At 43.9% G+C, this 15,527-nt stretch overlaps 1 protein-coding gene across 1 annotated transcript in view; it reads left to right on the forward strand.

Annotated features, from left to right (window-relative positions):
* The first annotated feature begins 6,580 nt into the window (after positions 1-6,580).
* LOC145341517 (monocarboxylate transporter 14-like) overlaps positions 6,581-15,527 on the forward strand; it is a 29,470-nt gene continuing 20,523 nt past the window's right edge. The window contains exon 1 of the mRNA XM_080186498.1: positions 6,581-6,700. The gene's annotated coding sequence lies outside the window, so the exon portion shown is untranslated. The remainder of the gene's footprint in view (positions 6,701-15,527) is intronic.

Consider the following 15,527-nt stretch of genomic DNA (forward strand, 5'->3'; position numbering starts at 1 on the left):
TTATTCAGCTGGATCCATTAGGAATCTCAGAACCAGTAAGCGTGAGAAGAAACCGTATTTCAGGAATCGATACTGCAACTTCTGCACTCAGATGCATTTCCAGAGTTCTGTTAGTACAGTAGCAGTGTACTTCACTCAGTTCATTAATACTTGCAAAATGCCTCAAGGGCTTTAGAAGTCAATCATTTAATCAACAGTGCATAGGGTCTTCAGTTTGCCTCCCTTATTGATTGTATTTGGCTAATTCTGTGTCACAGTGCTGATTCATGTGCCCTCTGTTATTGCAGTATAAAGCGCATCAAATGCAGTTGAACTAACATCTGCAACCGAGACTCTTCTTCCCTCTCGTCTGAAGGAGGAAGTAGGAGAGTGAAACTTCTCCTACTTCTGCAGCTTTCTCCGCCAGCCTATAATTAATTCTGGAATGAAAATGACTAAAGCAGCTCATCTATTAGCATTTCATTTTCAAAAAGGCACTGCTTCTGGGGAATCTGGCAAAATTTACTGCCTTTAATTCATATGGAACCTTTTATAACCTCAGAATGTCTTAAAGCTTAAAATTTATTTATTAGTGTCACAAGCAGGCTTTCATTAACACTGCAATGAAGTTACTGTGAAAATCCCCTGATTGCCACACTCCGGCGCTTGTTCTTGTACACTGAGGGAGGATTTAGCATGGCAAATGCATCTAACCAGCACGTCTTTCAGAAACCGGAGCACCCGGAGGAAACCCATGCAGACACAGGGAGAACGTGCAAACACCGCATAGACAGTGACCCAAGCAAGAATCGAACCCAGGTCCCTGGGCAGTGCTAACCATTGTGCCACCGTGCCACCAAATAATTTACAACCAATGATGCCAAGTCCAAAGAGAAAGGTGTATGTAACTGTAGAATTTATAGAAGTTAATCTCAAAGTAAATAGCATGAATGGTGAACACTCTGTATCATAAAACTAATTAGAAATATAGGCCTCTTGCATAGAGTTGCAGGAGCAGTTCATTTACTCAATTAAACATTGTTGTAGAGTCATAGTCTGCAGCACGGGAACAGGCCCTTCGGCCCAACTTGTCGATGCTGACCTTTTTGTTTAACCACTAAACTGGATTCTATTGCTCACGTTTGGCCCATATCCCTTTAATCCCTTGTAACTCTCTAAATGCTTTTTCAAAGACAAAATTGTACCCATCTTTGCTATTATCTCTGGCAGCTTGCTCCAGACACTCACCAACCTCTATGTGAAAAAAAATCCCATCTGGATCCTCTTGTATCCCTCCCCTCTCACCTTAAACCTATGCCCTCTAGTTTTAGACTCCCCTACCTTTGGGAAAAGATGTTGATTATCTACCTTATCTATGCCCCTCATTATTTTGTAGACCTCTGTAAGATCACCCCATAAGCTCCTCTGCTCCAGGGAAAAGAAGTCCAAGTCTATCCAGCCTCTCCTTATAACCCAAACCATCAAGTCTTGGTAGCATCCTAGTGAACCTTTTCTGCACTCTTTCTAGTTTAATAAGACCCTTTCTATAATAGGGTGAACCAGAACTGTACACAGTATTCCAAGTGAATTGAGTCAGTTGCTCTGTGCCCATTTTGTAAAGCATCAGGATTGTCTATTTTCATGCTGATCAATCTTCTTAGTCTGATATTTTAACGAGAAATCAGTAACTGCTGAACAAAGCATAAAAAGATCACCGGACTTGATTCATGGACACCATCGGCAGTCTCCAATGTTGCTGACTCACGGAACTGGAAGTAGGTTTCAGTTACTATTTCATACGGTAAATGCAAAGTCATAGCAGTCGGGGATAACCTGATTTTTTTTAATCCATGCAGAGAATGTGGATGTCAAGGCAGGGCCAGCATTCATTGTCCATTTGCCTTGAGGGCATGGTGATGAGTCATCTTCATGAAAGCAGCTGAGTTGCTTGCTAGGCTATTTGCCTTTGGTTTAGAGTCAAATACAGTTCAGGCCAAATGGGTTATACAAAAATACAGCAGTGCCATGATCAACATTACTTGAGACTAGCTTTTTATTTTAGATTTATTTGATTTATTTTCTGGCTGCTGTGGAGGGATTTGAACTCCTGTCTCCAGATCATGAGCCCAGTTATAAAATGACAAGATAGTTCCAAGTCAGGGTGATGTGTGACTTGAAGGGAGATTTACAAGTGGTGGTGTTCCCAAGCATCTGCAGCTCTTGTCCTTCTTGGCGGTATTACACTGCTTCAGTAGCAATAAAGGACACAGGCAGCAGACAACACAGCTCTGACAGAATCCCAGGGACTGCTAAAATATCCTGCAGAGAAACATGATTAAATGATACATTCATTAAAGGCACAGTATCATCACACTGTCTATCAATTAGCTGGAGCAAGGGTCTCGGTTAACACAATGCCCCAGGTAAACGTCTGAATCATTCAATTTTTGTAATTCAAATTTTAAAGTTAATTTATTTGTGTCACAAGTAGGCTTACTTTAAGAACATAAGAACATAAGAAATAGGAGCAGGAGTAGGCCATCCAGCCCTTCGAGCCTGCCCCGCCATTCAATAAGATCATGGCTGATCTGTCGCTGCTCAGTTCCACTTTCCCGCCCTCTCCCCATAACCCTTAATCCCCTCTCCTATCAAAAACCCATCAACCCGCGTCTTAAAAATATTTAGCGAGGCAGCCTCCACCACTTCAACGGGCAGAGAATTCCAGAGATTCACCACCCTTTGAGTGAAGAAGTTCCTCCTCAACTCCGTTCTAAACCGCCCCCCTTTTATCTTGAGGCTGTGCCCCCTAGTCCTATTGTCTTTTCTGAGTGGGAAGAGTCTTTCCACCTCTATCCTATCCATCCCATTCATCATCTTATACGTCTCAATGAGATCTCCTCTCATTCTTCTAAACTCTAACGAGTACAAGCCCAGTTTCTTCAGCCTCTCCTCATAGCTCAACCCCCTCAACTCCGGTATCAGCCTAGTAAACCTCCTCTGCACTCCCTCCAAGGCCAAAATATCTTTGCGCAGGTGCAGCGCCCAAAAATGCACACAGTACTCCAGTTGCGGCCTCACCAATGCCCTATACAGCTGCAGCAAGACCTCCCTACTTTTATATTCAATCCCCTTCACTATGAAGGCCAGCATCCCATTCGCCTTCCTGACCACCTGCTGCACCTGCAAGCTGGGTTTTTGCGACTCATGCACAAGGACCCCGAGGTCCCTCTGCACCGTCGCCTGCTGCAGTTTTTCGCCTCGTAAGTAATAGTCCTTCCTACCATTTTTCCTACCAAAGTGGACCACCTCACACTTGCCAACATTAAATTCCATTTGCCATTTCCTGGCCCATTCGCCCAGCCTATCTAGATCCTTCTGCAGACTCTCCACACCCTCCGCACAATTTGCCGTTCCCCCAATCTTGGTGTCATCAGCAAATTTCGACACTCTACACTCGGTTCCCTCCTCCAGATCATCTATATAAATGGTAAAAAGCTGAGGTCCCAGCACCGACCCCTGGGGCACTCCACTAGTCACCATCCGCCAATCCGAATAGCACCCGTTGACCCCCACTCTCTGCCTCCTATTTGACAACTAATCTTCTATCCACGCTAACACCCTACCCCCAACTCCATGTCCCTCGACCTTCTGCAATAACCTCTTGTGAGGCACTTTGTCAAACGCTTTCTGAAAATCTAGAAAGACCACATCCACCGGCTCTCCTCTATCCACCGCCCTAGACACATCCTCATAGAACTCCAGTAAATTTGTCAGACACGACTTCCCTTTAATGAAACCGTGCTGCGTCTGCTCTATCAAGCAATTCCCTTCAAGATGCCTCGCAATTTCCTCCTTAATGACAGATTCTAACATTTTACCTACCACAGATGTTAAACTAACCGGCCTATAATTCCCCGCCTTTTGCCTGGCACCCTTCTTAAACAACGGCGTAACATTAGCCGTTTTCCAATCATCCGGCACTTCCCCGGAATCCAGCGACGTTTGGAAAATAACCACCAAGGCATCCACTATCACCTCCGCCATTTCTTTCAGAACCCTCGGATGCATTCCATCCGGTCCTGGGGACTTGTCCACAATCAGCCCCTCCAGTCTGTCGAGCACCGCCTTTCTAGTAACAGTAGTGTCATTAAGACCCTCCAGTCCTACCACCTTTCTATCGCTAACACCCGGCAAATTATTCACGTCCTCCTCCGTGAAGACAGAAACAAAAAAGTTATTCAATACCTTAGCCATATCCCCATCCCCTACCACTAGGTCCCCTTTCTCATCCTCTAAAGGACCAACATTCACCCTAGCCAGCCTCTTCCTTTTTATATATTTATAAAAACTCTTGCTATCCTTTTTTATATTAAGCGCTAGCCCAGCTTCATAGTTTCTCCTACCCTTCCTTATCAACTTCTTTGTCAATCTTTGTTGACATTTAAACCTCTCCCAATCCTCTTCTCGCCCACTACTCTTAGCTACTCTAAATTCCTCCGCTTTTAGTTTAACACTTTCCTTCACCTCCTTTGTTATCCACGGCTTATTACCTCTCCTCTTACTATCCTTTTTGACCATCGGAATAAATTTCCGTTGAGCACCAAGAAAGATCTCCTTAAAGATCCTCCACTGCTCCTTAACAGACCCTCCCTCCAACGCGCTCTCCCAGTCCACATTCGCCAATTCTTCTCTCATCCTACCGTATTTCCCTCTATTCAAACAAAGGACGCGTGTCCGGGAACCCACTTTCTCCTCCTCCACCTGCACCAGAAACTCCACCATACAATGATCACTCTCCCCAAGAGGATCCTTCACCACAAGGTCCCTAATTCTACCCGCTTCATTACATAGCACCAGATCCAAGATAGCTTGCTCCCTCGTCGGCTCCAACACACACTGTTCAAGGAAACTATCCCGGCAGCATTCCAAGAACTCTTCCTCGAGCCCCCCACGTCCAACATGGGTCGACCAATCAATATGCAGATTGAAATCCCCCATAACTACGGCCGTCCCATTCCTGCACGCCGCACTTATTTGCGCGTTAACAGCCCGCCCCATCTCCAGATCATTATTCGGGGGCCTATAGACGACACCCACCAGCGTCTTCCTCCCTTTGCTGTTCCTAATCTCCACCCACAACGATTCCACCCTCTGCTCCTTGGCTCCAATATCATCCCTTGCTACCACCGTGATGCTATCCTTAATCAGCAGAGCTACGCCCCCCCCTTTTCCCTCCTGTCTATCCTTCCTAAACACTTGATAGCCCTGTACATTCAGCTCCCAGTCCCTGTAACCCTGCAGCCACGTCTCTGTAATGGCCACCAGATCGTATCCATTTGTGTCGATCTGCGCCATCAGCTCATCCACTTTATTCCGAATGCTTCGTGCATTCAGATAAAGTGCTTTCATCCCAGCCTTCACCTGGACCCTATTTGCCGCAACGCCACCAACTATACTCATGCCCCCTACTCCCTCTATTATTGGGACATCCTCGGCCTCTTCCCTTACATGTACACTTTCCTTAACTTTAGACCTTGTAAGGTCACCTACCCTCACACCCTCCCCCCCCATAATTAGTTTAAAGCCCTGTCTACAGTCCTCTTTACTCGATTCGCCAGCACTCTGGTCCCAGCACGGTTCAGACCAACCCCATCCCTCCCGAACAGGTCCCACCTACCCCAATACTGGTGCCAATGCCCCATAAATTCAAACCCATTCCTCCCACACCAATCCCTGAGCCACCCATTCACTTCCTTAATCCTGTCAACCCTACGCCCATCTGCACATGGTTCAGGCAGTAGCCCAGAGATAACCACCTTGTCGGTTCTACTTTTTAATTCCATTCCAAGCTTTTCATACTCCCTCCCCAGATCCTCAGTCTGCATTTTGCTTACGTCGCCGGCACCCACACTTTAACACTGCAATGAAGTTGCTGTGAAAATCCCCAAGTCGCCACACTCTAGCGCCTGTTTGGGTACACAGAGGGAGAATTTATTATGGCCAATGCACCTAACCAGCATATCTTTCAGACTGGGAAAGGAAACCAGAGCACCCGGAGGAAACCCACACAGACACGGGGAGAACGTGCAAACTCCACACAGACAGTGACCCAAGGCGGGAATTGAACCCAGGTTCCTGACACTGCAAGGTAGCAGTGCTAACCACTGTGCCACCATGCCGATAGCATATGCGTTTAATAGTGTTATGTTTAATATATGTTTATATGTATATATGTTTTTATATGTTAAAAATGTTAAAAATTACATTTGAAAACTAGGAGTTAAGTTGATCAGCACTTAACAGGAATGGGGCAAGTATTTGTATTTATGTAGTGTAATGCAGAATGATACATTGGCATTTATCAGTGATAGGGCTTGGGTTCTGCCTTTGCTATTTGACTGAATCCATCCAACCACTAGGATGTGTGTGGATGATGTGATTGCAGGTTCTGAAAACCGGAGCTAGCTGGTAATAGCATGAAGCAGCAAGCATCTCTACGCTGGAGGCAGGATCAGAATCAGACAACAAAACACAGAGCCCAGCAACAAAGCAACCAGCGGCAGGGACTGGATCGCAATTGTCCACCCGCAAAAAGGTTGCCTCAAGTCAAGGGATGCAAAAAGAGCATCTTCAGAACCAGTCAGCAGGATCCGAGCAGCGCTGCGAGAGAGCTAAACGGTAACCATCACAACCGAGGCAACCCTGAGACTGTGTGACGTTTGTAAGTGAAGCAAAATCACAGCAATTCATTTGAAAGTGCATTCAGGCACAAACATGTAATTTTAGCCAAGCTCAACACAAAGGCACAATATTATCAGCAGAAAATGCAGATATCTGCTAGAGTTTGAAAAGCTGGGAATCCGTTCAATTACAAATTCCTTAATTAAAAAAGATTAAGAGTTCTTATATTATCTCTAATTGTTTACGGCAATTGCAGAAATATCAAACAGTCATGCATTCCTTTTTCATTTTATTTCACAACGGGCACTTTTAGTGCGGAAAATTATCTCAAAATATCCTCTGAGGGAAAACAAAAGATCCATTTGATTTAAAAGCTGACCAGGTCTTTGTTAAGGCAGAGGGGTTAGTTGGAAGGTGCTAAGTGGAATGTTGCAGTGCAACACCGGGACTAAAATAGGATTATGACGTATAATTGTGTTTAGAGATTCTTCGTAAAATGTTACACATGACAAACGTGCAGTATGTTCCACTGTTAGTAGCGGAAACTCTATGGTGAAGGAGTACAAATCTACACATGTTTTTGCCCAGGACATCTTTGGGTCGCATAATCATTGATTAAAGAGGCACCAACATTCTGGGTAAAATGCCTGGCAATGATTTTGTCAGCTAAAATCATAATGTACAATATAATTTATACTGAAACATACTGTCAAAATATCATTGTGTTTTTGCATATGATAAAAATCGCAGGTAGCCCATCCGGGTTTCATTCCCCGTTTTGATAATTATGACAATCTTTTCTTAGCTTTCAGTATTTCGTTTTAAGATGAAAACCTCCTATTACCAGCTGTTTAACAATGTAACCACTGTTACATTACCAATAGGAACCACAAACAAGGTTACCAGCCCTCTGGGATTGGCCTGGAGTCTCCAGAGGTTGAAGGTCAGCCTCCAGGATATTGCTGTATATAATCCCAGAAAAAAAAAATCATCGCAACATTAAAAAAGATTGTTTTCTTAAAATTTTCTTTAAGATTTCTTGTTATCAGGCTTTAAAAATAGTGCAAGGGGTGGCGGGAGGGGATGCAAAAGGCTGTCTGGCTGACAGTAGTGCATCATCAAATTGGGTAACGAGTCTTCTGGCTTTTCAGTTGGTGTCGAAACGTTGTATGTCACAAGGATGGATTTGTTGACTGATGAATGGTTGGAGCATGGGGGCAAATCAAGTGATAAAACCTCCAGATTTAATCATGGTTGGCAATACAGGGAGTGTGGAATCCAAAGCCCGCATCTTGCTAAAACATGTATGGTCTCACTGATAGAAACATAGAAAATAAGTGCAGGAGTAGGCCCTTCAGCCCTTTAAGCCTGCACCACCATTCAACATGAACATGGTTAATCAAGCACTCTCAGTATCCCACTCCTGCTTTCTCTCCATACCCCTTGATTCTTTTAGCAACAAGGGTCACGTCCAGCTCCCTCTTGAACATATCTAAGAAAGGGGTGACACAGTGGAACAATGGTTATCACTGCTGCCTCACAGCACCAGAGACCCGGGTTCGATTCCCGGTTTGATCACTGCCTGTGTTAGATATTCTTGAGGGTTTGAAAATAGATAAGTCCCCTGGGCCGGACGGGATTTACCCTAGGATTCTCTGGGAGGCAAGAGAGGAGATTGCAGAGCCTCTGGCTCTGATCTTCAGGTCGCCGTTGGTCACTGGTATAGTGCCAGAAGATTGGAGGATAGCGAATGTTGTCCCATTGTTTAAGAAGGGGAACAGAGACTTCCCCGGGAATTATAGACCGGTGAGTCTTACTTCTGTTGTGGGCAAGGTTTTAGAAAAAATTATTAGGGATAGGATTTATAGTTATTTGGAGAGTAATGAATTGATTGGAGATAGTCAGCATGGTTTTGTGGAGGGTAGGTCGTGCCTTACTAACCTTATTGAGTTTTTTGAGAAAGTGACCAAAGAGGTGGGTGGGGGTAAGGCAGTAGACGTGGTATGTATGGACTTTAGTAAGGCATTTGATAAGGTTCACCATGGAAGGCTTCTGCAGAAAATGCAGATGTATGGGATTGAGGGTGATTTAGGAAATTGGATCAGGAATTGGCTGGCGGATAGGAGACAGAGGGTGGTGGTTGATGGTAAGTATTCGTCTTGGAGTTCAGTTACGAGTGGTTTGCCTCAGGGATCTGTTTTGGGGCCACTGCTGTTTGTAATTTTTATAAATGATCTGGATGAGGGTATAGTTGGGTGGATTAGTAAATTTGCTGATGACACCAAAGTCGGAGGTGTGGTAGATAGTGAGGAAGGGTGTCTTAGTTTGCAGGGAGACTTGGACAAGTTGCAGAGCTGGGCCGAGAGGTGGCGGATGGAGTTTAATGCGGAAAAGTGTGAGATAATTCACTTTGGCAGGAATAACGGATGTGTAGAGTATAGGGCTAACGGTAGGACTCTGAATAGTGTGGATGAACAGAGGGATCTAGGTGTCTGTGTACATAGATCCCTGAAAGTTGGGAATCAAGTAGATAGGGTTGTTAGGAAGGCATACGGTGTCTTGGCGGTTATTGGTAGGGGGATTGAATTTAGGAGCCGCAGCGTCATGTTGCAACTGTACAAAACTCTGGTGCGGCCGCACTTGGAGTATTGTGTGCAGTTCTGGTCCCCACATTATAGGAAGGATGTGGAGGCTTTGGAGAGGGTGCAGAGGAGGTTTACCAGGTATGGAGGGGAGGTCCTATGAGGAGGGACTGAGGGATTTGAGGTTGTTTTCATTAGAAAGAAGGCGGCTACGAGGGGACCTTATTGAAACATATAAGATGATTAGAGGTTTAGATAGGGTGGACAGTGATAGCCTTTTTCCTCGGATGGAGAAAGCTAGCACGAGGGGGCATAGCTTTAAATTAAGGGGTGGTAGTTATAGGACGGATGTCAGGGGTAGGTTCTTTACCCAGAGGGTGATGAGGGATTGAAATGCCCTGCCTGCTGCAGTTGTAAATGCGCCTAGTTTGGGGGCGTTTAAGAGATCCGTGGATAGGTTTATGGATGGAAAGGGTTTGGTTTAGGTTAGAGGGTCATTGCTTTTTAACTGGTCGGCGCAACATCGTGGGCCGAAGGGCCTGTTCTGCGCTGTAATGTTCTATGTTCTATGTGTGGAGTTTGCACATTCTCCCTGTGTCTGTGTGGGTTTCCTCCGGATGCTCTGGTTTCCTCCCACTTTCCAAAGATGTGCGGGTTAGGTGGATTGGCCATGTTAAATTGCTCCTTAGTGTCAGGGGGACTGGCTAGGATAAATGCATGGGGTTCTTGGGATAGGGCTTGGATGGGATTGTAGTAGGTGCAGGCTTGATGGGCTGAATGGCCTCCTTTTGTAGGGTTTCTATGATTCTATTCTGTGAAACTGGCCCCAACAGTTTCCCTGGTAGAGGATTCCATTCACTGGAGTTTAGAAGAGTGAGAGGGATCTCATAAAATTGTAACATGTTTAGACAGGGTAGACTCAGAAAGAATGTTCCGAATGGTGTGGAGTTCAGTTTGAGAATGACAGAGGTAAACCTTTTGGAACTGAGGTGAGGAGAAATTTCTTCACCCAGAGGGTATTGAACGTGTGGAATTCACTACTACCAAATATAGTTGAGACCAAAATGTTGTGTGATTTCAAGAAGAAATTAGATATCGCTCTTGGGGCTAAAGGGATTAAGGGATATGGGAGGAAGTGGGGGGGTTCAGGATATTGAATTTGATGATCAGCCATGATCAAGATGAATGGTGGAGCAGGCTAGAAGGGCTGAATGGTCTCCTTCTGCTTCTAGTTTCCATGTTTGTGTGTTTCATACCGCAGGTATCAACCCATTATCCAGATGGATAGAACCTTGGGGCACATATGGCAGAAAGAAGCAACTACTCATGACTGACCCAACAGCAGAGATCCCTGTAGAGTAAAGGATTAACATCAGGAGCACCTAATACTGATGTAATTGCTGATATCACTGTGACACAACGCCACATGATTAATAATTAAGATCTGGAAGGAAGCAGAAATTTGACTTTTTGTAGAATTACTGAGATGCATATGGATCTGTAAATAAACAAGAACGGTTTTTATGAGTTTCAGGCTTAAGTAGATTTCTTAGTGAAGCAGGCAAACCCTAATGAAACCCTACTTAATCCCAACTCTAAGTGATGAACTCCAGTTAAGGGGAAATTCACAGTAACTTCATTGCAGTGTGAATGTAAGCCTTACTTGTGACTAATAAATACATTTTTAACGTTAAGACTACAGACCTGAAAGGCCTGTAAATCCATGGAAAAAGGACAAGAAGAAAATAAAATTGAAGATTCACCTGGGAATGGCACATTGTGGTTACAGCAGACGCAAGCTGACACACTCACCTGGGGTCCAGACATCAAAGAGTACAGACCACAATCTACAAGCCAAACTACTGATGTAGCAACAGACCCAGACCTAGGGTAAGCATGGAGTCTACATCATCACCCACAGAACCTCTCTGTAGTCCTGGAAGTTCACAATAGGCTCAGCACTGGGACAATTGGAAGAGATTCTCCAGGTACAGAACAGGTTCTGATTCTTATAAGAAGGAACAAAAGAATGAGGTCAATGCTTTTATCGATGCAGTAGGGGCTACTGTAGATGATGTTATCAAAAAACAAGGGGTCAATGAGACTTCAAACTCATATAATGAAGTTCTCCAGACAGTTGATGTCTATATCAGTGTTCAAAATATGTGACCATCGAGTGAGCGAAATTTTATAAGAGGAAACAAAACTGGATGAATGGATGGATTCATTCACAAATAACCTGTACCAATTCATGGAAAATTGTGACTGTAGGATCCTTACAGAGGAATTAATACGTGGTCATATAATTCTTGGGTTCTTAGATAAAACTATCACTGCTGCCCATAGCACCAGGGACCCGGGTTCAATTCCTGGTTTGGGTCACTCTCTGTGCGGAGTCTGCACGTTCTCCCCGTGTCTGTGTGGGTTTTCTCCAGATACTCTGATTTCCTTCCACGATCCAAAAGACTTGCTGGTTAGGTGCATTGGCCATGCTAAATTCTCCCTCAGTGTACCTGAACAGGCACCGGAGTATGGTGACTAGGAGATTTTCACAGTAACTTCATTTGCAGCGTTAATGTAAGCTTACATGTGACACTAATAAATAAACTTAACCTTAGATCTCTTACAATGGAGAAAATTTAACTTTCGCAAAGGCAGTGCAAAAAGTGTGACAGACTGAGGTTAGGAAGCTGAACAGAATGTTCACGAGGAAAGATATGTCCTTTGGAAAAAAAAATGAGTGAAGCCACTCAATTTATCAAACATAAAAGAGCAGCGAAGCAAAAGCCTGTAAAATCAGAAATAAGTGTGTCAAATGCCATCTTCAGTGTCAAGTGCTCTTCTTGTGGCAGGAGAGCTCTGCACAAGCAGGAAGAATGACCAGCGGAAGGAGCAGAGTGCCACAACTGTGAAAAGCTAGGACAATTCAAAATTGCTGATCTAAAATATAAGCAGCTCACAGGAAGAAAGAGAAAATAATCAGGCTTAAGCAAATCCAAGAAGTGAAAGAGCCACAGGAAAGAAAAAACAAATAACCAACCCAAGCTAAGTTAATGAAACAGAAAATAATTACTTGAGTATTAAATTACGAGTTTATGGTTACCCACAAAATTCAAGCTGGATACCGGTGCAGGTGTTTCAGTATTATCTGAAGAAGTAAAGCAGCTTAAAAAATATCATGTTACAGCCAAGCACCATTCAGTTGCAAGGTCCAGGGGGACTACGTTGAAAGTAACAAACCAATATTTGGTGGGATTAAGCTCCAAGCATAAAGAAATGGTTGAACCTCTTTGTGTTATTCAGAATGAAGAGTAATCTCTGTTGGGTAAAAAACTATGCTTAAAGTTGCAACTGATTTTTAAGGTTGATAAATTGCTGATGAGCAGTATTCAGAAAGGAATTTCTGTCCTTTTACAGACTTAAGTAAGCTGAGAACAGAAAATCATGGAGCACTAAGGGTGGATGCAACGTCTATGTGTAATTTGATTTAATTTGATTTACTATTGTCACATGTATGGGGATACAGTGAAAGTATTATTTCTTGCATGCTATACAGACAAAGCATACTGTTCATAGAGTACAAAAGGGAGAAGGAAAGGAGAGGACGCAGAATGTAGTGTCATAGTCATAGCTGAGGTGTAGAGAAATATCAACTTAACATAAGATAGGTCCATTCAAAAGTCTGATGGCAGCAGGGAAGAAGCTGTTCTTGAGTCGGCTGGTACGTGCCTTCTGACTTTTGTATCTTTTTCTGCATAGCAAGAAAGTCCTCACCCAGTCTTAGAGAAAATCAAGAGCAAGGTTGAGCACGTTTAACAGCAAATGGTTATCACTCCAGTAACCATACCCACCAAAGCCTAATCATACTATTAGAATCTGTGTGGATTTGGTGTAAGGTCCACCCACTGGCATAAGTGACTCAAAGTCATGTTAATGTCATCTGTGTAATGTAGAAGCTTGAATGAGCTTTGTATCTCAATGCTTGGGATCAAGGGTTCAAAATGGATAGGTACTGGGCTCCAATCAATGGGACTGATTCGTAACTGTGGGGATTTAATTGGCACAATGACTAGTCAGGGACTGGTGAGGCTGTTGTTCTGGCGACTGGTTTCCTCTTATGGCTGACGAGGCACAGTTGACTCATGAGAAGACTGCAGTTGGTATTTCAAATACATGCCTAGAGGACACTCTTATTTTTCCACTCAACATCTTAGTAGGACATTGAATGGACTGCTAAACTAGATAATGCAGCACAAAAATTACCCATCATGTAAAAGCACTAGTCATAATACTGCTTAAGTTTATTGCTATGTTTTGACTCAGTTAACATCTTATTTAAAACAGCATAGACAGAATCTATCTAAGTTGTTGTTAGAGGGGTTTAGGATAACCTGGGACTGAAAAGACTAATAGATTAAGATAAACTAATTTAGAGTGAATATAGTACAAAGTACCTGGAGTTACAAAGGCACAGTTTGCATATAAACATGCATATCCACTGTTAGAGAATTTAAGCATGTATATTTTGAAAACATATTGTCTTCTGAATTAAAGGCATAAACCTTGGCTAATGACATTCTATGGCATGATGGGATACAGCTGAGCAAGAAGAACCACACTCCTTGAACACAATACAGCTTCTGAGAACTATCTTATCAGCTTTAGGAAGTGCAAGCTTCCCACACAGCAGAATGAATAGAATAATTGAATTTTGCTGATAAGGGCTTGTAAAACGAGACAGTTGGGAAAGAAACTTTTGGGCTCTATGGACATACATATTACAGTTGTTAGGAGACAGTGGAACGTTTGAACCCCATGGACTTACGTATTGGGATTGCTAGGAGACAGTGGGCAAGAACTTCCGGATCTACGGACTTATGCATTCTCATGCTGCCAGAGAGTAGAATGTTATTGGCCAAGGTGTTTGATTCATGCTAAAATGATTGGCTCAATCCAGTAGGATGAGCAGAGTAGGTGGGCAAATGATTTTTGAAAATGTATAATTGTGATCCTGATAAGAATGCAATTTAGAATAATTACGACTGCCCCAAATCATTTCCTATACACGTGGACTAGGCCTGGGCAACAATAAAATACGTTTTCAGCCAGAATTACCATCTCCATGAGTTCATAAGAACATAAGAAATAGGAGCAGGAGTAGGCCATCTAGCCCTTCGAGCCTGCCCCGCCATTCAATAAGATCATGGCTGATCTGTCGTGGCTCAGTTCCACTTTCCCGCCCTCTCCCCATAACCCTTAATCCCCTCTCTTATCAAGAACCCATCAACCAGCTTCTTAAAAATATTTAGCGAGGCAGCCTCCACCACTTCAACGGGCAGAGAATTCCAGAGATTCACCACCCTTTGAGTGAAGAAGTTCCTCCTCAACTCCGTTCTAAACCGCCTCCCCTTTATCTTGAGGCTGTGCCCCCTAGTCCTACTGTCTTTTTTGAGCGGGAAGAGTCTCTCCACCTCTATCCTATCCATCCCATTCATCATCTTATACGTCTCAATGAGATCTCCCCTCATTCTTCTAAACTCTAACGAGTACAAGCCTAGTTTATTCAGCCTCTCCTCATAGCTCAACCCCCTCAACTCCGGTATCAGCCTAGTAAACCTCCTCTGCACTCCCTCCAAGGCCAAAATATCCTTGCGCAGGTACGGCACCCAAAACTGCACACAGTACTCCAGCTGCGGCCTCACCAATGCCCTATACAGCTGCAGCAAGACCTCCCTACTTTTATATTCAATCCCCCTCGCTATGAAGGCCAGCATCCCATTCGCCTTCCTGACCACCTGCTGCACCTGCAAGCTGGGTTTTTGCGACTCATGCACAAGGACCCCGAGGTCCCTCTGCACCGTCGCCTGCTGCAGTTTTTCGCCCCGTAAGTAATAGTCCTTCCTACCATTATTCCTACCAAAGTGGACCACCTCACACTTGCCAACATTAAATTCCATTTGCCATTTCCTGGCCCATTCGCCCAGCCTATCTAGATCCTTCTGCAGACTCTCCACACCCTCCGCACAATTTGCCTTTCCCCCAATCTTGGTGTCATCAGTGTCATCATTGTATTGGCTGAGCTGTAATCAATAAAGAGAAATCTCTCCCATGAAAGCCAGCATAATACATCGATCTCTGAAAAGCTCCTATAATTGTTAACTGACACATTAAGAAAAAGATCCAATGGTCTAAAAATAGTGAATCTATGATCACAGGATCACTGGGACTCACTATCGTAACAACATTATTGACCATAACCAGGGAGTGAGTCTGGAACAATTGGTC

The sequence above is a fragment of the Carcharhinus amblyrhynchos genome, chromosome 3, assembly GCF_965287045.1.
Source record: "Carcharhinus amblyrhynchos chromosome 3, sCarAmb.v2.hapA, whole genome shotgun sequence".
Taxonomy (NCBI): domain Eukaryota; kingdom Metazoa; phylum Chordata; class Chondrichthyes; order Carcharhiniformes; family Carcharhinidae; genus Carcharhinus; species Carcharhinus amblyrhynchos.